Source organism: Podarcis vaucheri, assembly GCF_965113315.1.
Source record: "Podarcis vaucheri genome assembly, chromosome: 9".
Taxonomy (NCBI): Eukaryota; Metazoa; Chordata; class Lepidosauria; order Squamata; family Lacertidae; genus Podarcis; species Podarcis vaucheri.
In genome coordinates, this window is record NC_138767.1 from 55,674,373 (window position 1) to 55,702,186 (window position 27,814).

The window sequence follows — 27,814 nt, forward strand, 5'->3', positions numbered from 1 at the left end:
TCAAGGGGACAACGCAGTCACATCCTGTGCACCTTAGAGCAGAAGCAAGCCCATAGGACTTGGAATCATGCCAGTTTGTCCCATTGATTTCAGTGGGTCTACTCGGAGCATTTATAGAAAAATGTTGCTTTGAAAATGCAGGGTGCTTTTTTAATTATTGCATAAAAAGCAAGTTGTAATTTCTACAAATCTTTTGATATTGAGAAATAAGTTTTGTCATGTTAGGTTAGTAGAGTGGACCTACTCGCCGGTACTTGCAATAGTTTGTGTTGATTCCCCCTACCACTTGGTTGTGTAGCCACTGCTGAAGAATCTTGCTCATCCCAACTCCCAAGCCATGTCTCCGCAGGTCATGTGTATTGACTGTCACACACAATTGCTATTGCCACTGCTTTTTTTTTTAGTGTCAGACAACATGTGCTGAGAGCGGAACCTGCATATGGCATATAAAATGACCTGTTTCTTTGGGGAGCCAACATACTGAGTCTTAAAGTGGCAACTGCTGCCACGTTGTTTGCCGGATCATTCCTTTTCCCCAAGCTCATAAGGTGACTTTGTCAGGCGATTCCCACCCTTTGCAGGCACCTGTCAGTGAGAGCCATTTGGTACATAGAAAGGACATATTATATAGTGAACATGCGTTTTTCAGCCTACTACCAGTGGACGTACCTGTTGCTGGTAGGTGCATGTCAGAAGCCACTCAAAGAGGCTTAATTGTATTCGTACAGCAGTGAAACCTAAGCAGAAATGTGTTGTTAAACCTTGCCACTAATTCCTACCCGAAACTCAGTGCAGCTGAAATCTGTGAGTGAAATCAACTGAGATGTCTGAATGGCTCTGGACATCCACAGAGCAAAGGTCCGTGGATTGCCACATGCATGGTGTATTATTCTGTTATACAAACTGTGTGAAGTGCCAATCTCACATGTAAAGAAACAACCCTTCATTCACTTTGCAGACCTGCTATTGTGATCTTTTAGGAGTGTTATTTACTGGAAATACGGAACATTGAAATGTGTTTTGGAGCAGGACGTTAGTCAACAACAACAAAAAGAAGTGCTGAGATGATCCTTTTGGGGGGGAGAGGGTGTTTCCGTATAGAGTAGTGACAGATAGAAAGCTTGTCTGGGATTAGTAAGGATCTGGGTTAGGAACACCATACAGAAGTCACAGTATTCCCTGGATATAATTGTAGAGGCATAATAGAGTGGTTTACAGTGCTGGTTGCACAGGAATAATTGCTTAAATGTTCTCAAGTTGCTCTATGTTGGCTGCAGCTACAGACTTCCAACATGCTGGTTTTGTTGCTCTTAAAATACCTTTTTAACCCCACCTTTTAATACCATTTCACGAGGAGTCTGAGCTGCATCCTGCGCAGGTGCAATATTAGAATTTGCCACTGAGAGGAGACTCCAGCAACCATATACAGTTCTCCCGAATGCCTGCAAAACTGCCTATGCGAACAACTTTTGAAACTTCTGTATTATTATTTTTTAAGCAAGTTGATGGGTTTTTCCGTATCGTGTCTGTCATGAGGGAGCGAGTGTTTTTGAGGCTAACTTATCTCCTAATCAGTACAGCGTGCCTTTGCGGTTGAAATGAACGTTGCAAAGCGTACAGCGGTGAAATAATGCACGAGATTGAGGGCTGTGTCCAGCACTTTTCTAGTGAAGGAGAAACCAAAGCTGTTTATATCTGTTCTTGGTTAATGTAAATGGGTTTGTTGGGTCTACATTTGTTGGTGCAACAGATACATTGATGGTTTCGTGGTCTAACCCAGCACACCTAATTCAGGGTTTCCCCAATGGCTAATTAAGGAGCCCAGCAGTGTAATTTTATTCCTTTGGTCCCAGTTGCAGTTCTGCGTTGACCTTGTCACAAATCCCTCTGCTCTGTTCTGTCAGTTTGCATGGAGCCATCTAGGTAAAACATGGTTTGCATTGCAGTTTTAAAACCATTAACTTGGAGGTATAAGAACCAGCTCGCATGGCACCTTTGGTAACCTCAGATCCTTACGTGATTTGAAAACAGCTGCAGCTGCACCTGTTTCTTATTAGGCATACCTGGTGACCAGCTGCAGCTTTTGGCAGCAAAAGACACCTGCCCAGTCTTTACCAAGCTACCACTCACCTGTCTTTTGCCAGTGGACTCCCATAAACGTGCACTTGGTTATTTGATGTAACATTGACTGCGAGCACAAACAGCAGTTTACGAAGCAGAATCTTAATAGCTTGATCCCAAGAGCAACTGCACACAGCAGGAGTAACGCAAATTGCTGCACAAGCCCAGCATTGTATTTACATTATTGTTGTTTACCACCTTGAGCGCCATTGGTGAAACAGTGGGAGACAGCGTATCGTAATAAATAAATGAGCACACAACACAATTTGTGCGGCAGAAGTGTTGGCAATTCTACATTGGCAAAAGCTGCCGCTGCCTTTCAAGAGCTTTGTGATTGAATATGGCTTTTAACCATGATAGCTTAACAATGTGAAGAGGCTGCCTGGTTAGCCCCACACCCTAGATATCTGTACACGTATTGGCCATATCCACAGCTGGCGTTTGATTGGCATCAATGCGAAAAGGAGGCATGCCTTTAAGGAGATGTCTTTGTAGAGCTGTCCCCACAAGGAGGAGAACGCCAGGCCATCTGAGATCGTATCCTCCTGTGCATGGACCCCCCCATTCAAACTGGCACCAATCATGCATCTAGGGCTAGCTGCCATTTTCTCAGAAGAACCTCCATGTGTTCTCTGCACCTGAGTACAGGGCTGAGTACAACTGAAGAGGGCTCATGTTTTTGTGCAATACATCTTGTGAGTACCAGATTATGTGAACCGCCCAATGGCAATAAGCAAATAAATAGCCAGGAATTGGACCTAGTGGTTGGTGGTAGTGGAATCTAGAAGTAGGAGAGGGAATGGGCTTATCTATCTGATATCCTGAAGGTCTTTGGACACTGCGCATTCAGCTATGTTTGTTAGTGATTGCAGTAAGAGGGCTGTGGAGTTGAGATATTGTGGCTAATAGCCATTGATAAACTGCTTAGTGTCTGCTGTATTGTTGCAAAATGCTATAATTGAATTGCAATTGGCAGGTGGTATGGGGAGAACAGATTCTGATCTTTCAGAGGATGGTGCGGCAGCAACAGCTGCGTAATTAGAATCAAGACAAAGCCAGGGACACAAATTGGAGGAAGTTGAAACAATACTTAAGCCCTGTTGAAATCATTGGCTTAAATTCACACACTTTAGCATCTATGTGTCATTTATTTCTGTTGGGCTTAGCACTACAGTGGTACCTCGGGTTAAGAACTTAATTCGTTCTAGAGGTCCGTTCTTAACCTGAAACTGTTCTTAACCTGAGGTACAGTACCACTTTAGCTAATAGGGCCTCCCACTGCCGCTGCGCCACCGGAGCACAATTTCTGTTCTCATCCTGACGCAAATTTCTTTACCTGAGGTACTATTTCTGGGTTAGCGGTGTCTGTAACCTGAGGTACCACTGTATTCATTATGGGTAGCCCTCCTGATGCATGACTTAGAAATGGTGACTTTTGTGGTCCACATAATCTGATGGGGACCACTTTGGCTACTGATGAACTTTAGAACTGAACTTTAGGTGAACTTTAGGCTTTTATAATAGTTGGATTGAGCAAAACTACCGGGAAACAACATCTTAAAGACGCTGAGATAGATGCTTTGTTTCAGGCTGATCTCAAGTTGTGCCATGCGAACAAAGAAAAGTCTTAATATTAGATCAGGTTGCACACTAATACCCAAGGTTGTACAGTACATGCCTTCTACAGGAATATGCGAGGTATGTTAGTGACATCTCTACTCTTCTGCCCTGGCAAAGGACATGTCGCAGAAGAAGGTGTGGTTTGTTGTGAGCAAAGTTGATGGAATCCATCCGATAGAGTGATCCAGTTAACGTTCACAAAAAGAAAGAAAGAATTGCTGGCATTCTTAACCCAGGAACAGGGAGCGATTGGTCTTGATTCCTTGCCTGAAACATTGCTTAGAATTACTGTTATCAGCTGGGTACTTCTTAAGAAGGCATCAGTACATCTCTGAGAAGCTGTAACCTTAAACTTGCATCCTTATGTTCTGCTTACCAGGAGCAAGTAGCAGTTATCCCTTGATAGGAATACAGGTGGCAAACTGCTGCACCTATTACAGCACATTCTGTCCCTGCAACCACATGGGCAGGCTGCATAGTGCAGCAACATATTGTGCAAGTCTTGGCCCGGTTTACATGTTTACAGACCAGTTCTATATATTTCTAGGTTGGAGGAGTGGGTTGCAGTCTCCATATACAACACGTGTAGCTGTGTGTGTGTTCATGTGTGAAAGAGAAATCACACAAATTGGATTTCTGTGCACATAGCCTTCCATTTGGAATATCCACTTCGCACTGTGTGTGGGTATTCACTGCTGTGGAGAGGAATGGTGTATATCTGTCGCTGTGCCATTCACATCTGCAGATTGCTGCACAGTCTTCCCAAAATGTGAGCCAGGCCTATGGCAGTACTGTGTGTGTCTCTGTGTGCAAGAGGGTCACTAGACAGCAGGTTTTTAAGGTGAAATGAGCTAAAGGCTGATCTACTTAAATCCGTCATCTCAGCAGTGCTGTCCCATTAACACAGAGAAACAGTGAGTTGGAATTCTCCTTCCGTGTTCTGCCCCCTGAGACCTACCAGCCAGCCCACTAAGGGGCGAAACAGAGCTGCCTCTCTGTCATGGTGGTGACAACAAGAAGGAGGAGGATAAAAAGCAGAAGCAGGCAAATGGAGCTAAACCGGGCAGACCACCCCCTATACAACTACAAACCCTGCTGTAAGCCTGCTCTTTCCACCTGTTGACCTCCATATTAATAGTGAAAACCACATCCATTTTTAATGCATTTCTGAACATTCTGCCTCAAAACATGGTCTCCATTATTGACATCAATGGTTTAATTATTGCAAAGATTAAATACTAGACCAGAGATAAGGCAACTGAGCTTTTCTTGGTCCCCCCCCCCACATGTGTGATGGGTGCCTCATGATTTCTGTCGGATCCGATAGTGTGTCTTTTTTTCTTTGGGGAAAAGCTGGGAAAACAGGGTTGGCCTTACAGCTTCTTTGGAAGGTCAACACACCTTCTTAAGCGTTGGTGTGCAAAGGACAAGAGGTTGCTGGAGTGATTATTTCTGCCTCCTGTTTCTTTGTTAACTATATTCGGGCATTGGGTGTTCTCTGGAGCCTCACAGAAGAGAACGTTTGTTTGTTTTTTCTCTGAGTGACACATTGGATTAATTTATTAATATGGAGGAGAAGCATGAAGATACAGAAGGAGACACACTGCCCTAATGGATCTCTACCTAGGCAAACATAGCGCAGACATTTACATTAGGTTTAGTTTCTTTGTTTACTGTTCTGCTTCACGCTTTTCAATAGAGGGGAACTGGCACAGTACCTAACTTTAACCTTCCTATGAAACTGAGCTATTAACACCTTCAACTCTTCAAATTTTTCACATTTTGCATCTTTGTGGCCTTGGCTGGGTGGGCTTCCAAACTTTCCAAACAGTTTTTTCCCCCTTCCATTTTATACCTTAACTGGAAGGTTGCGTACTGTGGCCTTCCTCTCTCCCTCAAACCATGGACATTTCGGACTCGTTGAATTCCCAGTTGGTCATGAATTTCATGGGCTGACCTTGATCAAGTCGCAGTCTCTCTGTTTAACATCCTGGCAGGGTGGCTGTGCTGATGAGGTTGAGAAAAACCCATGCATGCCACCTCCGTGAACCTTTGAATGTAGCTGCCACCTTACTGTTTTGATTTCATCCGACCTGCTTCATGAGACGTGGTTGAGAATTGCAAATGAGGATTCACAACTAGAGACTTCTGTAGCACCTTAAAGGCTGATTTTATTACAGCATAAGCTTTCATAGGCTATGACCCACTTCATCAGATGCATGCTGCATTTTGGAAAGTTGTCCAGTAATACACAAGCATATTATAGAAATATTTATATATTATGTTATGTTATATTCTATTCTATTCTATTATAGAAATATAGTATTTCTCAAGCTTGGCTATATAGAAGCCTCTTCTCTCCATAATCTCGTGTCTTGGGCCAATTCAAATGGATAGTTTTTCACTTTAAAGCCTTATATGACCTAATTCTTCCTATCACCTTTTCCTGTATATTTGCCCACATGCAGTGTTAGAAACTGGGATAGAAAAGTTAGGAGCCAGATGGCTTCTGGGACCTGTGTTGTGGGTGCCAAAACAGAATGGCTACAGCAACCCTTTTTATTTATAATTTTGATAAGCATGAATTAATACACAATTCACATAAGTGACACATTGTTAATACCACATTTTTGGCAGAAATAGTTAATAAATGTTTAATTTGGTGTTTACAATAAAAATAAAGGTACCATACTTCAGTTTTCAACACACTCTACTCTTTATTGTTAAACTCCATATATTGTCTGTATACAGAAGTTGCTTCAGGTTGAGTGCTTTCGGATTGTGCTCCGCGGCGACCCGGAAGTAACGGAACGCGTTACTTCTGGGTTTCGCCGCGTGCGCTGCCGGTCAAAATGACATCACGTGCATGCGCAGAAGTGGCGACCCACAGATGCGCAGACACGGGTTGCGTTCGCTTCAGGATGCGAACAGGGCTCCGGAACAGATCCTGTTCATATCCAGAGGTACCACTGTACTTCAAGGCTTCAAAGAACATACATTTCAGTAATCCTTGAGTGTCAGCCAGGCACCCAAAAAATGGCACCCAGACTTTTGGAGGTGCTGGCAAATGGAGAATCCTTAGGTGCGAAATGAGCCTGGCACTCTGCTAATTTCGAACCCTGCCCACATGCACTGTACAAGGATTGTACAAGGAGCCTCTCTTGCAAACACCTCCATCATCTCAACTATGTGTACAGGATTGCAAGCCTTCTCACCACAGCTGTGAATGTCCCTGCCTAGAGAGGTTAGCTTGGAACCCTCCCTGTTGACTTTTAGATGGCAAGTGACACTCTGAAAAAGAATTCAGAGAGATTTTAATCATTTATTTTTTTTGCTTGTCTTTGTGGTGTTCGTACGGAGCTCCCAGTCGTCTCATGGACTATTGACCCGTACACCACTAATCCGCTGCCACCAACCAGGTCCTCCCTGGTAAAATCACTTCAGTCTCAGTCAAGTTCTCAATTAATAAAGAAGAGTGTATTTTATTTCAGACACAAACAAAACTTTTACAGCATTCCAAACGTTGTTGCTCTCTACTTTCTTAGTCTTATTTTCCTCTCTCTATCTCTTCTACCTCCCCACACTCAAGAACCCACTGCCCTAACTGTCTCTCTTTTACCAACTGCCTTTCCCAACCAGCCAACCCACTAAATCCCACCAACTACCCCCCACCAACTACCAACTAACTCCTCTCAGAACTCCTCCCAGAACTGGTTTTATAGTCCCACTGACTCCACCCTCCCTGGGTCCTGTCTGTGCAACCTATTTAACTATTTCCCCTCCAGCACTCTCTCATATATGTTAACATCACAGTATTTTACCTCTTACTACTTATACCTCTTACTATTTATTTTTTTAGTTGGGTATGGTATTTTGTTGTCGTTTATTGTAAACTTCCCTCCCTAAATCTGCTACAGAAGGTTTTTCCAGGGCGTGGGATCGTCTCCAAAACAGATTTGCTGGAAGGTGGGGATACACAGGGAGAAGAGAAGTAGGAGAAGTTCCATGGTGTAGCCAAAAGTCCTTGCACTATTGGAACTGGTTTTTAAAAAATATACCACCCAGTGTCTACACTGCAATTTATTTTTTCCCTACCCGATGCCATGCTGAGCTTTGAGGATCTCCCAGATTTGATGACCTAGAATTATAGAATTTTACAGTTGCAAGAGTTTTTGGAAGTCATCCAGCCCAACTTCCTGCTCAGGGCAGGAATCTTGCAGTTACAACATCCCTGACGGATAACCGTCCAGCTTCTACTTCCAAGGAAGGAGCGCCTGCCCCTTCCTGAGGCAGTCTGTTTTCTGGTAGTTCATGAAACATTATGGGGGGAAAGAAAACACTGGTTCAGAGGATTGAATAATCCACACAGAGCAAAGAATGACAAAATAACAGTGCAACATAAGACACCTTTATTCTCTCTTACCAACTCTTCTCACTGTATGATCATGGAAGGTGTTCTGAATTACAGTCCTTTGTTGAATAGCACAGTGTAAACAGAAATATTGCAATATTTGGAACTGGCAGCATGGCAGGTGTTTTGGGTGGGGTGGAGATATTTGCATTATTGTGCCCTTCCTCCCTTACCTGTCCAATAGTGGAAAAATATTTCAAAATATCTAGAAACCAATGTCAAGAGTTTTGATATGTCAGGAAAAAGCGAAGTAAGTATTTCAAGTTTGTAGGTACCAGCATCATATTTCTTGGCATCCAGACAGCCACCTGTCTGGGATTTTTCCAGTAATGTCAGCGCCTTCCTCCTCCACTCATCATTTTTGTCCACAAATATTGACTTGGCTTACTAGTTCTCCCCTATTTTTTTGGCTGGGTTCACTACTGCCAGCCCTAAGCGCCCTGGGTGAGAGGCAGAGATTGTAGAAGGTAAGATAAAGTGGGAAAGACTTCTGTTGTGCCTTGAGTGCTCCAAAATTCATTGCAAATGAGAGCCATGGGGAGGTGTGCTGTTGGGCAACCTTCTTACAAGAGGGCCAGCAGTTTATTCGATGAGCTGGTGGCTTGGTTTGAGGCTGCCTGCCTTCGTCCACAATAAAATCATGTACCCACATGTGCCTGTTCCACCTGGTGTGAGTGTCTTACGTTTCTTCTAGGCGGATTTTCATATAGCCTAACCTGCATGTGCAGGTTTTTGAAGGTTCTCCCTGTCCTGTTGTGCAGTAGGAGGATTCTCACAGGATCTGAAACTTGCGTGCGCGAGAGAAACCATTTAGGTGGGTCTCCTCCATCCCATTGAGGCTGGAAGGCAGGGAGGCCAACACTAGGTGGAGTCAGAGGCAGTGTAGCTGGGGGAACTATATGAATCGTTGGATATGCTAGATTGACTGCATTGCATACTTTAGACGCAACGTGTCACATACTTGCCTAAAAAGGTTGGCCACCACTGTTTTACTACTTTGTGAGACCTTTAGCAACTATGGATATATAAAATATACCAGTCTTATGCTCATCTGCTCAGAAGTGACCTCCATTGAATTGTCGTAGGCTGCAACCCTCAACACAGGTGCTTGGGAGTAAGTCCTTCTGAACTGAGTGTGGCTTTCTTAGTAGATCTGCATAGGATTGTACAGTGGTATCTCGGGTCACATACGCTTCAGGTTACAGACTCCGCTAACCCAGAAATAGTACCTCAGGTTAAGAACTTTGCTTCAGGATGAGAACAGAAATGGTGCGGTGGCAGCAGGAGGCCCCATTAACTAAATTGGTACCTCAGGTTAAGAACAGTTTCAGGTTAAGAACGGACCTCTGGAACGAATTTAGTACTTAACCCAAGGTACCACTGTACTGTTATCCTCATCTTAGCCTTCATGCTAGGGAAGGAAGCCATCTTCATATCCCCTCTTATTCCCCCCACTGAAACCAAGTTTTTAGTATGTATAACTGAATTGAATATATACTCTCCCCCTGTTTGTACTCGATTCCTTTCTGTATTACTTTCCGTAGGCCAGATGCGATTTTGTAAACCCTTTGGGGACAGCGACCTATCTTTTGGATGTGACCATTGTAAATGATATAGCCTTACCCAGGGGTTTTCAACCAGCGTGCCGTGGCACCCTGGGGTGCCTTGAATGATAGTCAGGGGTGCCACAGGCAACACTGGCCTCTGTCCCTCTTGCCTTCCCTCCCTCCTCTGATGCCCTTTTGCATCTCTGACTCCCAAAGGCTTGCACAGCTGTTTGTTGCAGCAGACCTGGCTACCAGCTCCCCAGGTCCTCTGGGACTGGTTAGGGGTGCTTCGCAGGCCTGTGTGGGCCTGTGTGAGGAGGTACCTCTCTTTGGGGCAGGGATGGGGCAGCTCAGAGGCCAGAGGTGGCGGTGGTGGCTCCCAAGTAAAGAGGAGAGGAGTCTGAGGGGACACAACACAAGGGAAAGTGTTTGAAAAAGGGCAAGAGGCTGCCAGCTCTGCAGGCAAGGGGTGACATAACTGGGCTCCTGAGCCCCACAGGGGTGCCGCAGAAAGAATGGAGCTGGTCAAGAAAGCTGTGGACTCAAAAAGGTTGAAAACCTCTGGCCTTGTCAATTAATTGGAAAAATAAAATTATATACACATAAAATAGCTGTGTTTAGAGGGTCTTAATGGTATACTTTGAATCTGAAGCTGTTCAAAATATTTAGAAATAAACCTGGGATTTGATGGGACAGAAATAATCTGAGGAAATAGACAGAGTTGGAGGAAAGAAGGGCTGAAAGGTCGTCAGGATTTACACATGAGACATAAAGCTGAGGCTGTAATACTATATGCAGCTAGCTAGGCATAAGCGCCATTAAATCCAGTGGGATTTACTTCTGAGTAGACATGTCTAGGATTGTGCTGTTAGGCTCCAATATCATGCCCACCTAAGTTCCACTGAAGTCAGCATTAACTTAGTTCGTTCTGGAGGTCCGTTCTTAGCCGGAAACTGTTCTTAACCTGAAGCACCACTTTAGCTAATGGGGCCTCCTGCTGCCGCCGTGCCACCGGAGCACAATTTCTGTTCTCATCCTGAAGCAAAGTTCTTAACCTGAAGCACTATTTCTGGGTCAGCAGAGTCTGTAACCTGAAGCATATGTAACCTGAAGCATATGTAACCCAATGGTACCACTGTATAGGATTGTGTCATTAATTTATGAGGTGCATTTTATAAGCAGAGGCATTAATAAGTCAAGGTGAAACCTCTTTAGGCAGGTTCTTTTCTTCTCCTGCTGTCATTTTCACTCCTCTAGAGAAGTGCCATCTCACGCAGTGTTTCCCTTTACATTTGAGCACCGTTTTACAGATGTTGTTTGTCTTTTTAGTGTAGTACAAACATCTTCCAGGATTTTGACTCATTTCCTCAAGTCTCTCTCAGCTATTCTAAAAGGACAAGAGGAAATTAGCTCTAATATCCTGAAAGCGATAGATTTTTTTTTTTTTACTCTGTGTAGTACTCAGTTTAGTGAAATCTCAGTTTGTTTCCAACTTTCCCCTCCACCTATATTTCTTTTTTCCCCATCCAAGAGAGGGACATCCTACATTTATTCTGTTCCCCTGTTATTCCTACTGGACAAAAACCCAAGTGTAAACTTCAGATTCATTCTCATCCTCTATTATCCTGGCCTTCCTATTCTGAAAACTGAACTATCTAAACAACCGGAGTTCTCCTGTTTGAAGTATCTAAACAAAAGTCCCATTGTTTTGGCTTGTATTGCCCTTTAATGTGTTGGGGTCAAGCCACATCAAACTGTTTACTTGCCACTCACTTCCTTCAAGTAACTGGCAATGCCTGCCACCATGGACTGTGGTGAATTTGTTGAACCCTTTCTCTCCTCATCTTCCATTTCTTCATCCTTCACCTGGTTAAGGTTGTTTATAGGAATCTACCTTTGACAGTCCAAACGTTGGTCCATATAGGTCCATATTGTTTAAACCACTCTTCCCCAACCTGGTGCCCTCCCAAGTTGTTTTGGACTATAATTCCCATCATCCTAGGCTGCTTGGGTTCTGATGCAAGTTGCAGTCCAGAACATGGAACTAGATCCACAAATGAAACTAATAATGACAACAGCTGTAGGGTACCAGGTTGTTGTTGTTGTTTTAAATCGCTTTTATTGATTTTTCCACATTTTTACCAAATCGGCCACATTAAAACAAATTTAATACAAAATTTCCAAAAATTGGTTTCTGACACTCCGTTCTTGATGCGTCGGTTCTTGTTGCTGCATTATTTCCCTACTTATTTCTAATTAACATTTCGTTCCTTACAGTTAACCTTATAATAGTTTTTTGTTGTTTTATTATTCCTAACCATCAGCTATCCACATGCTAATTCCTGCATGTACAATATTTTGACGTTTACAATATCTGCAAGTGAGGTAAATCAAGTAGGGCACCAGGTTCAGGTTGGTAAGACTAGTCTATTAGCGGTTGGCAGAAGTCACACCTGGAGTTACCCGGGATAGGGATTGTACTTGGAAATGTGGTGTTCAAAGTATGCACTTTGTCAGTGGGCTACATCTCTTCCCCTCTCCCCTGCTGGATAGTTGGGATGCGAGGGTGGACCTCTAGATGCAGGTGGGCTACAAATTCCATCATTCCTGTCTATTGGCTGTGATAGCTGAGGCTGTTGGCAGGTGGGAGTCCTATAACACCTGGAGGGGTGTAGTAGAAAAGGCACTTTGAGGATTGCATCACCACTCCCATCTTGTCATTCAAGTTACAAGACTGCCAGTATCCAAGATGCCACACATCAGACTGCAATCTGCTGAAATCAATGAGAACTGACTGGGACTGGCTTTTGAATAGGCATGTATGGTTGTTGGCACCCGTCCCTGTCTTCACCTCCAGGGGTGAAGTCAAACCGCTGGAGAATGACAGCACCTGCAGAGACTGGTAACTCATAACTGTTGCCTCCAGAGTTGTTTTGGATGCATTAGTACCAGGGCGCAAGCCTGGCCATTGTGTATGGAGGTCCTGGGCTGCCTAGATGACAAGACCTCATCCCCCTACCTCTGCCTTGCTGATGTGGTCCAAAGGAAAGGAAAGCAATATATTTGGCACTAGCTGGGCTGCAGGAGTTGCCAAAAGAAGGCATACCAGGTACCATCCAACCATCTTAGGGACTCCACTCAGTATTTGTGTAGGGCTTACTCCCTAGTCTTTTCATTCTCCCAAAGATGTCCCACAAGGTATGTATAGAATTGGCCTTTTAATTATATCCCTCATCCTTTTGCATCTTACAGTAAAACTACGCCTCTTGTTTTGTGCATGTTCAAAACTGTTAGCTGTTGTTTTATACTGTTTCAAATGTGTTGTATGGGCGGCTTACAACATACACAACACAACAAAACAAAACATCAAACATTTTAAAAAAAAATCTTACACAAGCAATAACTCAATAAAAACCAATAACAATAATAACAAACAATTTACAGTTAGACCCAAATGAAAGTCACCGCCAACCCCAACTAAACATTTAACCAACACCAACCCGACAAAAATGAAAGAGGGGAACCAAAATTAGAACCGTTTAAAACATTTTAGCCAGTTGCCCCAACCCAAGAGTTGTCCCAGCAATGTCCCAGTGGCCTCCCAGGAGCCTTTTAGCTGTTCAGGGTGAGTGTGGGCCTTGCCCCCTAGGCCAGGTGGAAACGAGCCTTGTAGCAGGGAGCAGCCTTCTCTTCCAGCACTCAGGCAGCAGCTGTGGTTGGGGTTTTTATGATTGCTTTATTGGATAGGCAGTATAAAAGTATAAGTAATGACTAATAATAATAAATACGAGCCAATATTGTAACCTCTGTGTAAAAACAATGTAGTACATTTCCAAGAACAATTCAAAGTGTTGGTGCTGACCTTTAAAGCCCTAAATGGCCTCGGTCCATTATACCTGAAGGAGCGTCTCCACCCCCATCATTCTGCCCGGACACTGAGGTCCAGCTCCAAGGGCCTTCTGGCGGTTCCCTCACTACGAGAAGCCAAGTTACAGGGAACCAGGCAGATGGCCTTCTCGATAGTGGCACCTGCCCTTTGGAACGCCCTCCCACCAGATGCCAAAGAGAAGAGGCAGCCCTCTTTAGGGAAGCTTTTAATGTTTAACAGGCTACGGTGGTACCTCGGGTTACATACGCTTCAGGTTACATACACTTCAGGTTACACAATCCGCTAAACCAGAAATAGTTCTTCAGGTTAAGAACTTTGCTTCAGGATAAGAACAGAACTCTGGCTCCGGCGGTGCGGCGGCAGCAGGAGGCCCCATTAGCTAAAGTGGTGCTTCAGGTTAAGAACAGTTTCAGGTTAAGAACGGACCTCCGGAACGAATTAAGTACTTAACCAGAAGTACCACTGTACTGTATTTTAATACATTATTATTCTGGCAACTCTACTCATTTTGCTGACAGCACTATTGTTGTGGTCTTTCTGCAAAGATATGTATGCTTGTGTTTCCCTAATAGGAAGGAGGCTAACAATGGCACTTTGAAGTACACCGTCTAATCTGTGTAAGTGTACCCTGAAAACACATGAGTCAACTGACTACGTATGTGAGAATGACCCCCCTCCCCGCACACATTAGTTTTTCATGGTGTGCAAAGAATACTCATGCAAGTCAGTCACATTATGTGTATAAAAATAATGTAGGACGGAATTGTACAGGTTAACAATGCAGGAAAAGGACATATGTAAACATCGTCTTTGGCACCCTGATTGCAATCAGTGGGACTACTTCAGAGTAGATGTGTTTAAGATAGGAATGCCAGTCTTGGGGATGATTATGGCTTACATTTGGGGGGGGGGGGTTCACAAAGGCAGGTTGTACAGTAGACCTGAAATAATACTCCCGTCTCCCGGCTTATGGTGAATCTTTGTAAACGAACCAATTATACAAAAATAAAAAAGAAAAAGATTCAAACTTCCTTTTTCTTCGCATGCAGGTACAAAGAACATGTCGATCTATCATTCATGGTAGTTTTACTAAAATGATTTTAATAACGTAAAGTGATTATGAACAGTACTGATTATGTTCCGTTGGTAACATAATCAGTTGCACATTTCAAGCTCTGCATTTTACTTAATTAATCAGTGTTACTACTAAGCATCCGGGACCTGCAGAGTGGTGGTTGGACAAGTGTTTACGTCTTTTTTCCTGTTTTCCTCTATCTGAACAATTCTTAGAGCTACCCGACACTGGGAAAATCCCATTAGGCAAATCTCATAGTCACACCTGCAGCTGAGTTTGGGAGACTGGAACTGTGAATAATATATTCTTTTTTAAAAAAAAAAAAAATCTGACTTGATCGGAGAATGGCAAGCTCCCTGTGACTGTCGCTGAAGACTTTAGCTTTCTAGAGTCTAACAGCTCCAAATCTGCTTCATTTTGTGGTTGGCAGCACCAGTGGGATGTTTGATTTTGGAAGCCTGACAAATGAGTTAACGCTCTTTGAAAGGAGAGATAACAAAGGTATTTGGATGTGTTGTGCCTTTTCTTTCCTGTGAGTAGTAGACTTCGCTTGGCAGCGTTCGACTTACCGAGAACGGATGTCCCTCATGGCATCAAGTGAGCTATTACAAACAAAGACTGGCTGGGAATAAAGAGGAACCAAATCTCATCGGTTCCGATATCTAATGAAGGCTAGAGTGTTTTTCCCCTCTCTCTTTTTTTAAAAAAAGGAAATAAAAAATTCGTATGAACGACAGCAGAAGCTGAATCATGTTGCTTTGATTTCCTGTACCGTGGAAAGATGACTTCAGAGGAATTTGTTTGGGATAAGGAAGCTGGAATTGGGAAATTTCCTAGAACACATGGGCACAATTGGAATGTTGAAAGAATTCCTGCAAGCACACACACCTTTTGGTTGCTTCCTTCCCATCCTAGCAGAGAGAATCTTTGACACACATAATTCACTTTTCCATGGTTCTGGGTAAAAGTCAAATCTAGTAGAATTTGAACGGACCCTCTTCCACAGGGATGGGGAGAGTCAGGCACAGGGGGGGCCACAAATGTGGCCCCCACAGGCCTCAGACCACTCCCACTCTTTTCATGCACCCCAACTCACAAGCCCTAATAATTATTGTTCCTGGAGAATGTGTTCTTGAACTCTTGATAATGCTTCTTCATTGGCTGGGTAAACAACAAGAGAGTGGTATAGTGGTACCTCGGGTTAAGTACTTAATTCGTTCCGGAGGTCCGTTCTTAACCTGAAACAGTTCTTAACCTGAAGCACCACTTTAGCTAATGGGGCCTCCAGCTGCCACCGCGCCGCCAGAACACGATTTCTGTTCTCATCTTGAAGCAAAGTTCTTAACCCGAGGTAATATTTCTGGGTTAGCGGAGTCTGTAACCTGGAGCGTATGTAACCTGAAGCGTATGTAACCCGAGGTACCACAGTATGTCAGTGTTTGTCAAAAGTGGTTTCCTGTCCAAAGGTAGCATTAGTATTATAGTTGCTTTGCCCGTTTCTGCCTCTCCCCCCATCTACAAAATCTCACCTACCTACCAGCCACCTACGTAAAGCGTCGTTATGAGCCAACATTTAAAAATGTGTTACACAATTAGTAGAAATTATAAAAGGCGTGTTCGTGAGAAATAAGGAGATCCATGATATTCATATGGAGTTGATGCCAGACACTGGGATTTGATTTTTTTTTTTTAAAAAAACTAAAGGATAATTAAAGAAGGCAGGCATTTCCAAATGGTGATTCAGAATCCATGCATTTAATCACAGCAGTTTAGAAGGTGGCTTGTCAGGCTACACAGGTGGTGTGTAGTTAACAAAACAAGCAGAGGGATTTTTAAGAAAAGTACAGTTAGAACTGGATATGGAACAACTGATTGGTTCAAAATTGGGAAAGGAGTACGACAAGGCTGTATATTGTCTCCCTGCTTATTTAACTTATATGCAGAATTCATCATGCGAAAGGCTGGACTGGATGAATCCCAAGCCAAAATTCAGATTGCCGGAAGAAATATCAACAACCTCAGATATGCAGATGACACAACTTTGATGGCAGAGAGTGAGGAGGAGTTAAAGAACCTTTTAATGAGGGTGAAAGAGGAGAGTGCAAAATATGGTTTGAAGCTCAACATAAAAAAAACGAAGATCATGGCCACTGGGCCCATCACCTCCTGGCAAATAGAAGGGGAAGAAATGGAGGCAGTTAGAGATTTTACATTCTTGGACTCCATGATCACTGCAGATGGTGAGAGCAGTCACGAAATTAAAAGATCCCTGCTTCTTGGGAGAAAAGCAATGACAAACCTAGACAGCATCTTAAAAAGCAGAGACATCACCTTGCTGACAAAGGTCCGTATAGTTAAAGCTATGGTTTTCCCAGTAGTGATGTATGGAAGTGAGAGCTGGACCATAAAGAAGGCTGATCACGGAAATCAGCCCTGAGTGCTCACTGGAAGGACAGATCGTGAAGCTGAGGCTCCAATACTTTGGCCACCTCATGAGAAGAGAAGACTCCCTGGAAAAGACCCTGATGTTGGGAAAGATGGAGGGCACAAGGAGAAGGGGATGACAGAGGACGAGATGGTTGGACAGTGTTCTTGAAGCTACCAGCATGAGTCTGACCAAACTGCGGGAGGCAGTGGAAGACAGGAGTGCTTGGCGTGCTCTGGTTCATGGGGTCACGAAGAGTCGGACACGACTAAATGACTAAACAGCGACAAACCTCTTCCACATCAAGGGATTGTGATCAAATGATTAGTGGCTTTTCTTAGAGGCAACTTCTGTGGGGAATTTGGGAACCACTAAAGCATGATGTCCTCACAGTGGATGAACCCATTCAAAACTTATTTTTTTGCTTTGGTTCAGATAATTGTTGCCAAAAGTGGTGGTATTGCTTGACCTTCAGGTTGGTTTTAATTGTCATTTTGTGGGTTCTGGTTGGAACAGAGCGCTTTCCACAGTGGAACCGGGAAGCTCAGAAAGGTCATCGCCATAAACTGTGTGCAAGGCGAGGGTCTACCTGGCTTGAGGACACTCCAGAGTATTGGTAGATCTCCACTACACATACAAACCCTTATCTGCTGCATTAAGAAACCTCCAGGTATGTGCAGTGGGGCATTGATGTGGGACATAAGAGCCTGCCATTAGTCCAGCATTCTGTTTTCACAGTGGCTACCCAGATGTTTGTGGGAAGCCATCAGGCAAGAGTTGAGCACGAGCACTCTCCCCTTTTGTGATTTCCTGATATTCAGAAGCAGGCTGTAGAGGCAGAGCATAACCACCGTGGCTAGCCTTATCCTTCAGCTTTGTTGTCTAGATCCTAAACAGCCTTGGCCCAGTATACTTGAAGGAGCGTCTCCACCCCAATCATTCATCCCAGACACGGAAGTCCAGCTCCGAGGGCCTTCTGGCAGTTCCCTCACTGCGAGAAGTGAGGTTACAGGGAACCAGGCAGAGGGCCTTCTCAGTGGTGGCGCCCGCCCTATGGAACGCCCTCCCGTCAGATGTCAAGAAAATCAACAACTATCTGACTTTTAGAAGGCATCTGAAGGCATTTTTAATGTGTTTATAATATTCTCTAGGAAGCTGCTCAGAGGGGCTGGGAAAACCCAGCCAGATGGGCGGGGTATGTATGTATGTATGTATGTATGTATGTATGTATAAACAAACAAACTTTGGGGCATGAAAACATAAACCCAGCAATGCTACTGCAGGTTGTACTGTTCACTTTAGGCTCCAGGTTGACTGACATTTCCAACAAACTCCAAGGAGTTCCTCTTAGCCCTAGCTGAGATCACAGCATTAATGTGGGTGCTTTCAAACAGAAGATAAGGAAGGCAATTTGGGGGCTTCCATAAAAAGTGCAGGCTTAGAAAATTCTTTTTACATTTACTGCCTGGTCAAGAAGTTTAATTGCTATCAGTGCTCCAGCTGGCTACGTCATCACTATAGAGACAGTCATGTTCCAGGTTTACTTTAGTTTATGCCTAGAAAACAAGCCCCACAATGTATTTATTGTTTAAACTACTGAGTGTGGTGAGATTGCAGATGTTGTGGTGAGATTGGGAGTGAGCCATGAACTGCCTTGTTCATTTCCCAAAATAATGACTTGTCAGTTTCCCAGACTAAAAGAGTGTAGCCTTTGACTACGTGACAGGAGAAAATCCCCGCAAAGAAGATGTCCTCAATAGTTGGCTCAAACAGCGTTTGAATCCATTACGTTTTCCTCAGTTGCACTTCGCAGACAAAGGCTGGATTCCGATCTCCGCTATTTCAGTGAAATTTTAGAGCAATCGAAACCAAAATGGCGCCTACATATTGTGCAACTGGCATGTGGATTGGTGTTCATCCCACTCCTTCGTTGATTATGTAAGAGAGAACTGTTTACAGACAGGTTATTCTTCACATCCACAAATAACCGGAAATATAAACATTCTGAATATGGAATTTTATTTTAAAAGACAAGATTGAAACAGTTTGTTTCCTTTTTCCAAAAAACGTTTAAAATTATTTACAACGGAAAACCATTCAGATATTTGAAGGGAATCAGGCATATGGGCCAAAGCAAACATTTTACTGTGTGTTCAAGGACCTTATCAATCAGACTTTCACAACTTGTAACCTACCAAACATGTATGACTGTTTTTGTTCTGTGTTGTTTTGCAGTTTCAGATAGGCAGCAAGAACAGGAGGTCTGTCAAGTCCCTGGTGATCTGATGGCATAATTGGGGCCAGATTGCTTTGGGTAACAAGCTGTATGGACTTGCTATAAGTAGTAAGAGTTCTCTATAAATTGAACATAAAGTTATTAGCAAGTCCTGTAATCACGGCTACTGCTATGTCTGGAAATTGGGGTTGGCAAACTGAGCAATCCCTTACTCCTGCAAAAAATAAAGAAGATCGTAAAGTAATTAGAGGTTGTGTCCAACATTACTCCGACTGTGACTATTACATAGTTGGAAACCCATTTTGGCCAGCCATTCTGTACTGCAGATTGAAGGGTTCTTGGACTCGGATGCCCACACAGACTCTAAAATGGCTACCTACTTCTGCACTCCCTAAATGTCTATGCAGGTATTAAAGACGTAGGAGGCCCTTTTGAGGCCAGCCACTGTCAACTAGAGTTGAGATATAATATTAACTTTCTTTCACCCTCAGTTTAGTTGTGTAGATTATTTTAATCTGCATGTTTTATTCATTGTTGCATTTTTCTCAAAATGAGATATATTGCAGAGGGAAAAACCCAGAGATAACAAAATAGCAACAGTAGAATAATTATGTAGTTATTGCTATTTTTTTTCCTTTTTGTAAAGGCTTTATCTAGGAGACTATCGGAATATCTTTAATGAAACTTCAATATCTTGATTAAATTGCTGCCAGCCCTTGAAATAATTAGCATTCATATAACCAAGAAAGCTGCACTTCAGTTGAATTTGGTGTTTTCTAAATGGCTGGTGATTCATATGGTGCTATGGGGGAGGAAAGCTTTGGGGCTCTCCAGATTTCCTTTCCTTTTATTGATGCTACTTTCTTAAAGAAATCTAGAAAACATCATCTCACACCCTTGTGGCACATTACAATAAACACTTCTTTCAAATAAAAAAAGTAAAGAGATAATGCGCTTTTAGAAAGTGCCTCCAAAGATAAGTTGAGGGCTAGAGTGGGAATGCAAAACCATTAAGCAAATTCTCCTGTAAAGGTTACAGTGAATGAAAAAGTAAGAACTCAACAAATTTGAATGATGAATTTTCCATTAGTGTAAGTTTTGATCTGTTTTAATTGTTGCAACTTAATTATTTTATATTTTGCATATGTAAATGTACAGTGGTTGGGAAGGAAATTAAGAGGGGGGACAATTAGTTGATTAGCAGTTTTATTAATCTGGAACAAGACTGAGTATATTTCAGAAAGTGGCATTAATTTTGTAGGTTCATATGAGATCAAAAATTTTCACGTGTTCTCAGTAGGCGACATTTTGATTGAGCAAGATGCATGGGGTGTCATGCTGCAAAAACCCACCACAATGCTCAGATAGAGATTGTCAGCAAGGCCAAAATGGGGACTATGAGAAACAAGAGAGATGCAAGTTTGGGAGAACCTGAGGTTTGCAGAAGTAGGTTTTTTTGGTGGATGGGGACAAATGGGGAAATCCTCCCTCCCCCCTCTGTCTGGGGTGGAAAAATCAAGAGAGTTTAGCATATTCATTCAGGTCAATTGGAGAGGGTAAAAACAGGTGTATATGTGTGGATGTGGGTACATTGGTCTCCTTGAGCTTTTTAAAGTATCCTGTCTGGAAGGAACCCAGAACAGGAACATTCCTGCCAGAAGGTGAGGCTCCACTGCAACCTTTTGTTGCAGATCTAGCATGGATTGTCTAGTCAATAAATACGGCCCTGAAATCAGTCTAACTCACATTTTGATTCAAAGCTTCATCTTTACTTCCAGTTCATGAGCTCTAGCCAAATATAGATCTACTTTTGCGTTTCCTTTCACATCCTGTTACCTGCTATTGCTTACGTATATCCGTTTTTGACATGAATACCCTCAAGGCGACTTTCAAACTAATCATAATAAAAATAGTAAATTCAGTATCAACACTAAACATCAGTAAAAACCGCAAAATAAAACCAGCGGACGAAGCAGCTAAAAGCAGTTTTAAACCAATACTATTAAAAGCGCAAACAAACCTTCCGCACGCCACATTTAATTGAGTTGTGTCCAGTACAAGTTGTTGTCTATAATGAGCATAAAGTTGAGCACATTAAATTTTCTCACTTCACTATAAGCTCCTCTCAGTAGGGGCAGATAGAAGAATCCTCAGTCAAATATAGCAGCTGCAATGTTCAAGTTATGTCATGGGTGTGGGAAGGCTTGTTGAACCAATTTGGCATCCATTTTTGTAATTCTATCCCTTGGCTAAATAACTGCCAATTCTTCTACCTTTTCTATTCCTCCAGGTTTGCTATGGGGTTGGTTTCCCCCACACACTCCGAATATGCAGTACGTGAGGAATGAAAGACATTTGAGTGCTTTGTGTGCCTTTTGTGACCACATTATATACCGTATTTTTTGCACCATAACACTCACTTTTTTCCTCCTAAAAAGTAAGGGGAAATGTCTGTGCGTGTTATGGAGGGAATGCCTACGGGTGGCATGCCTACGGATTTTCCTCCTCTAAAAACTACGTGCGTGTTATGGTCAGGTGCGTGTTATAGAGCGAAAAATACGGTATATATAACACACACTGAATTAAAATCGCTAACACGACTATGGAAGTCTTCTCTGTCTATAGCTGAGGACTTTCTGGTGCAAGTGAATATGCAGTACATGAGGATTGAAAGACATTTATTTGAGTGTTTTGTGTGCCTTTTGTGACCACATTATATATATATGCGCACATTGAATTAAAATCACTAAGTCTTTTCTGTCTACAGCTGAGGACTTTCTGGTGCAAGTGAAAAGTGATCCTGGCTTTGCTCCAACAAGCCATCGCAGCTCTTACAACCACAGACACATGTGCAGCTCTCACACCACAGACACTGGCACACAACTTCAGCTGCAATTTGGTGGAGTCGGTTCTCCCATTCACCTGCCTTCTGTCCTTTTTATTCTGGGTGCTTTGTCTCCCTTATGTAGCAACGTGGCCATACTCACCCTCTTTCGACCTGCCCCTTCAACCTCCATGCTTTGGTGGCTGCATTAAAACTCCCTCATGGACCACATCTCATCCACCATGCCCTGGGAGAATGTTTTTTTATCATAGGAACACTAGAAACTGTCATAGGTCCATCTAACTCCACATTGCCTGTCACTGACTGGCAGAAGCGGCTCTCCTTGGTTTCAGGCAGGGAACCCTTTCCAGACTTTCTTGGTGATGCCATGAATTGAATGTGGGACGTTCTGCATACAAATTTGATTCTCTTCCACTGAGTTACAGCTCTTCCAACAACCACCGTAAGCGATGCCTCCTGCAAGAACCATCACCTTTATTTTATTTTACTTAATTGTTTTTTTTAAAAAAATTGTACTTTCTGAGGTAAACCTCGATTCTCCCAGCTATCCTCCTCGGGCCCTTTGCATTTTGGCTTGTTGCTTTTCAGAGTTTTTAAAGATAAAAGGATTAATGTTAAAAGAGAGAAGGAGATTATCATTATCACATTATCTCCACAGATGGTGCAAACAACCCATTTGGTAAACAACAGAGTCCTTGTTAATCCTGTCTCTCTATCTTCCCCCAGTTTTAAGACTTTCCAAAGAAACCACTATTGATCTGAAAACCTTTGGGATATTTAGCTCAGGAACTGTAACTGAAGGATGATTGACCTGTTTTTATTAAGCCTTGCTAGGCTATGGTGTCAGTTGTGTTTAATTTTGGCAACAAAGTGCTTTGTTCTGCCGGGAGACCTTGCGGAGGTACAGATGTGCCACTGTAAACAACGAGTAGGTATTGTGGTCATTGTTGTTTTCCCCCTGGTGTTGCGAATCTAAGTAGGAACAACAGGGACCTGAAGTTTCTGTAGCCCCTCATTGACTCGAATGAGAAATGCAGGTGATAATCACCTCTGATAACATTGTTCTTGGTTAGCCATGTGCAAAATGCACCACAAGTGTCAGTTGTGGAGCAGAGGATGACAGCGTCAAGTCACGGGGAGCTCAGAAGCTTGGCTGAAAGACATCCGTGTAGCTGAGCAGCTTCTGTGCTATTTTATATTGTTGGTGTGAGCAGTGAAGTGAAGTACTTTTGTGGTATCCTACCCCTCCCCAATCTGGGGGAAGCTTAGGCTGGGTCTTGCTGGGTCTCCGCATTGTAGGGCAGGGCTATAGGGGTGATTTGCCTTCCCACATGAAGCAGCCCAGCGGCCTTTGAGGAACTGTTGTGTTCCCTTTGCTTGTGTGGGTGGGATACAGCCCTGAATTTTGAGCTACCCAGCTTTAGGGTTTCATGATTGATGGAAGACTAATAGGAGACCTAACAAAAGGACTGGCTTTGCATTACTTGCCTGTTCTGTGTAGTCTTAAAAGAACTCAGGCAAAATCAAAAAGTGTCACCGGATTAGAAACTGTACAGCAGTTTTGGGGAAGCCCTGACCCATAAGCCCAGTCTGGCCCAGCACGACTCCTAATTTAGCCCACAAGACCCCAAAGTTTTGGCCACCTGCCCTGCACCTGATGCCATATATGATGCCAGGTGTGCGGCAGGTAAAGTTGTGGCTGCAAAGACACAATCAGGAGTATTTAAGTGTGCAAACAGGGCTTGCATTGGGTGCCTTTTAAATTTGACACTCAACACAAGCTCTGTTGAAAGTGAGGGTTGTCCTGCAAACTCCATCTGTCAAAGTGACCCACAGGAGTGGGGGGAGGTCAGCATCTGCTCCCCACCACTTCTCTACAGCAAGAAATCTCAATGTTGATTAAAAAGGTAATTTTGTTCCCGATATCCAACGTGCTGTTTTTCAATAGTGAGGTGTTATTTAATATAGTAAATGCTCCTATCGCAGTTCTGAGGTACTGCAGCAGCCAAAGCTGCAATCCCACAGGAAGAGCTGGTGCCATCAATGGTTCTTCAGGATAGTTAACTTTAACTCCCTGTTGTCTAAGGATGCACATTCCCATGGGCAAGGAGCTGATGTCACCAGTATCAGTTGGGGCAGTAAATGGCTCATGAGATCATGGAACAATGTGATGAGGCCATCAGCAAACTATTGTGGTGAGTGCCCTGATGACAATTACATTTCTCATTCAATCACATTGTGTTCTCTTCCTTTTTGGTATTGGAGGTCCATGAGTGGAAGATTCCTCTATGTGGTCTGTATGGCTACAGGGATTTACTGTATATGCACTCAAGTTCTGCTGGTTTCCATACAGTTTTTAAGCCCCATGTGGGACTGCGGCCCTATTACTCCTCTTCGCTGCACTATATTGCCATGATGTAATAATTGCACTGCATTTTCATTCGAAGATACCATTCCTCTGTCAAGGTTGTATATTGTATATATCATAACAGATGTGCAATATGTTTATTGGTGGTCCTGTGCTGCATTTTCTAGTCTTCATCATATTGTGGGGTATGCTTGTTTCTCTTGTGTCATCTGGAGGACTTTTCACCTCTGCAGCCATCTTTCTCTATTGGGCCAGTACTTGGTTTTGCATTTTGGGGGCTGTTGGAACAGGAGCATTGTGTGTTATGGGTCCTGCTGGGCTGGGGGTTAGAAATGTTTGGGTCCTTCTGTGTCCTAGGCCAAGCTTATATTTGAGGTAGGGCTGTACTGCTTTTACCCTGTTTTGAACTTTGTTTTGAACTTTGTTTTGAACTTTGGCACCAAACTGGGCATAATCATCCCACCTCTAAAACAAGGTGGCCGATGAAGGGGGAAAGCAAAGTGTTTCATCTGGGGCATGTTTATTAAAGCGAAGTGGCTTTTTACTTCTGCTTCCAACCCCAGGCTGAATGGCCACCCATTGAATGTGCAGTGGTTTGCCTGTAACATCAAAAGCAGGAGAGCTGACAGACACTTGTCAGGTCACTTGCATGTCTTTGTTTAGCTTGGTGGGGCACACATTGTGTTCCAATGAATGCAAGTGTGATTTGTGCCATTTTGAAGGTCTGTAGTTCAGTAGTAGAGCATCTGTCTTTCATATAGGGTAGACATTAGTGAGGTAGATGGACCACTGGTCTGACTCAGTATAAGGAGGCTTCCTATGTTCCCATGATGTGCGCTGTGTGTTTCTTTTAATACCATAAAGTGGTTTTTGTTGCTGTCTCTTCTTGGGAATCATAAACGTGCACATGATGAACTGCAAATGCTGCTCTCGGTCCTGTGACTTTGGATTCATTCTTGTCAGGAGGACGTATGTAGAGTACCTTGTTAGAGGTGGCTTGGAAGAGAAGATTCATTGTAAGCCAAACAGAAGCCTTTGAATGTATGACTTGGAAATTACACGGCCGCACAGAGTGAAAGAAAGCTATTGTTCCCTATGGATGCCAAAGCAGCAAATAAAAGGAACGCATGCATGGAAATAAAAGCAAATATGCATATTTTTGGGGAGGGGAGGATTCAAAATGTTTTAGTGTGTGCATGTGCTTCTGTTAAACTTTCTCCAAAGAATAAGAGTTTAAAATGAATATAGAAATAATAAGAGTGATACATACTTTCCCATCTTTTGTCTCTCTCTCTCTCTCTCTCTCTCTCTCTCTCTCTCTCTCTCTCGCACACACACACACATATATATATATATATATATATATATATATATATATATATATATATAATGCCCCCTTAAAAACTGACTTTAAAAATATTCTCTTGGTAACTCCATGAGGTGAATTAGGTTGAGTGATGGGCCCAGGCTCAGCTAATCCTGATTCATGCATTCATAGTGTTTCCATGTACCTTGGTTCTCGAACATTTCGGCTCCCGAATGCCAAAAGCCCAGAAGTAAGTGTTCTGGTTTTCGAACGTTTTTCGGAACCCGAACGTCCGATGTGGTTTGTCGGCTATTGTTTCCTGGGCGCCTGCACCAATCGGAAGCTGTGCCTTGTTTTCGAATGTTTCAGAAGTTGAACGGACTTCCAGAACAGATTGTGTTTCAGAACCAAGGTTCCACTGTAGTTGTTGTTGAAGTTGCCTATGGAAAAGGCAGGATGCCTCTCTAAATATTAGGGAGAGATTGCAATAGCAGGCGCTTCCCAGGATCTGGCATCAGTGTGGCAAGTTCACAACACACACACACACACACCATTGTAGCTGTGGTAATGGAGCTATTCCACATGTGTTATTGAGCGTATGAACAGGCTCCATGAACTTTACAACTCAGCAGAAATTTAAAACCTAGTCCTATCCAATGTGCTACTAAATATATCATACTTAAGGTTAAAATATGTTGCATGCTTAATTACAGCCATGGAGGTGGGGGGTTTTTGGGGGGAGGGAGTTCGAAACACACAGGGAGAGGAGGTTTTTCCCTTTACTCCCTAACCAAAATCCTCCAAAGTCACCCCCTTGGGGTGCCAGTAGGAATTTTTAGGGGGGGGGGTTGGGGTTGGGTTGAGGACAGAAGAGGGAAGAAGTCTTACCATCCCTGCATGCTGTTATTTTTGACACAATCCCTCCCACCCCAAGCAACTGTAATTGATTTAAGGAAAAAATAGAGACATAGCATCATGCTACATGTTAAGTGTAACATGTAGTTTGGCCCCCAATCTGTGTTGATTGGGAGGGGTCTCTGTTGATTGGGTTGATTAGATTCTGTAGAGAATCTGACCTTCTCTCTCTGCCTTATCATCTGCATTTAACTACCTTTGGATTTCTCACTAGCTGGAGTGTTTATCTGACACCCTCTTAATCCATTGTACTTCTAAGTGCTGCTAAAGTTGCCGGTTAAATAAATTTGGTACTTCCCTATAATCCATGCAAACTTCATTTGCAGGCTGAGCCGATGGCATTGTCCCTAATGCTGAGAAAAATCAACTTTTTTTCAATAATTAATTAATTGAATTGTTCTTACCGTCGGTATCAAATGAGCACACTGTAAGCCAAATGGGGCTACACTGGTTTTGTTTGTTTTTTAAACTTTGTGGGCATCTACAAATCATAAGCAAACGCTAATACATAAGCTGTCAGATTTAAACTATCTCTTGAAAAGAAAAGAAAAGAATTCCCATAGCATCCCCTTCTAGGGAACATACACTGTTTGTGTGGCTTAACTGTGATAAGACATACACCGCAGCTGAACTCAGGTACCTGAACTTAGACCTTGCCAAGATGGCCAGAATTAATTTAACTCCCTTTGATTCAGAGCTGTAGCTTAGTAGGAGAGCGTATGCTTTGAATTCGAAAGGTCCCCGGTTCAATCGCTGACCTCTCTGGGTAGGGCAGGGGGGGAAAGCCACACAGCATTAGAGAGCATATCTTACAGATGTTCTCTTCCTGTGCAAATGCCAGAAGAGGAAGCTGGAAAGCTAGATTTCTTCCTCCTTTGTTAGCATGTAGGCATAATGCGAAGGTAAAACCTTGAGGGACACATACCACTCTTCCATATTCAAACAAAAAAAGAATGGATGAAAGAACAATAATTTGGATGTCTTTCTAGATAGGTCCTCTTAATTGTACATAAGACTAGCAAGGCTTAATAAAAGGTCAGTTTTCCTTCAGATTCA

The 27,814-nt window shown here is 43.1% G+C and overlaps 1 protein-coding gene across 2 annotated transcripts in view; it reads left to right on the forward strand.

Annotated features, from left to right (window-relative positions):
- The window catches only part of KIT (KIT proto-oncogene, receptor tyrosine kinase), a 77,103-nt gene that overhangs the window by 1,083 nt on the left and 48,206 nt on the right, over positions 1 to 27,814 (forward strand). The window lies entirely within an intron of this gene.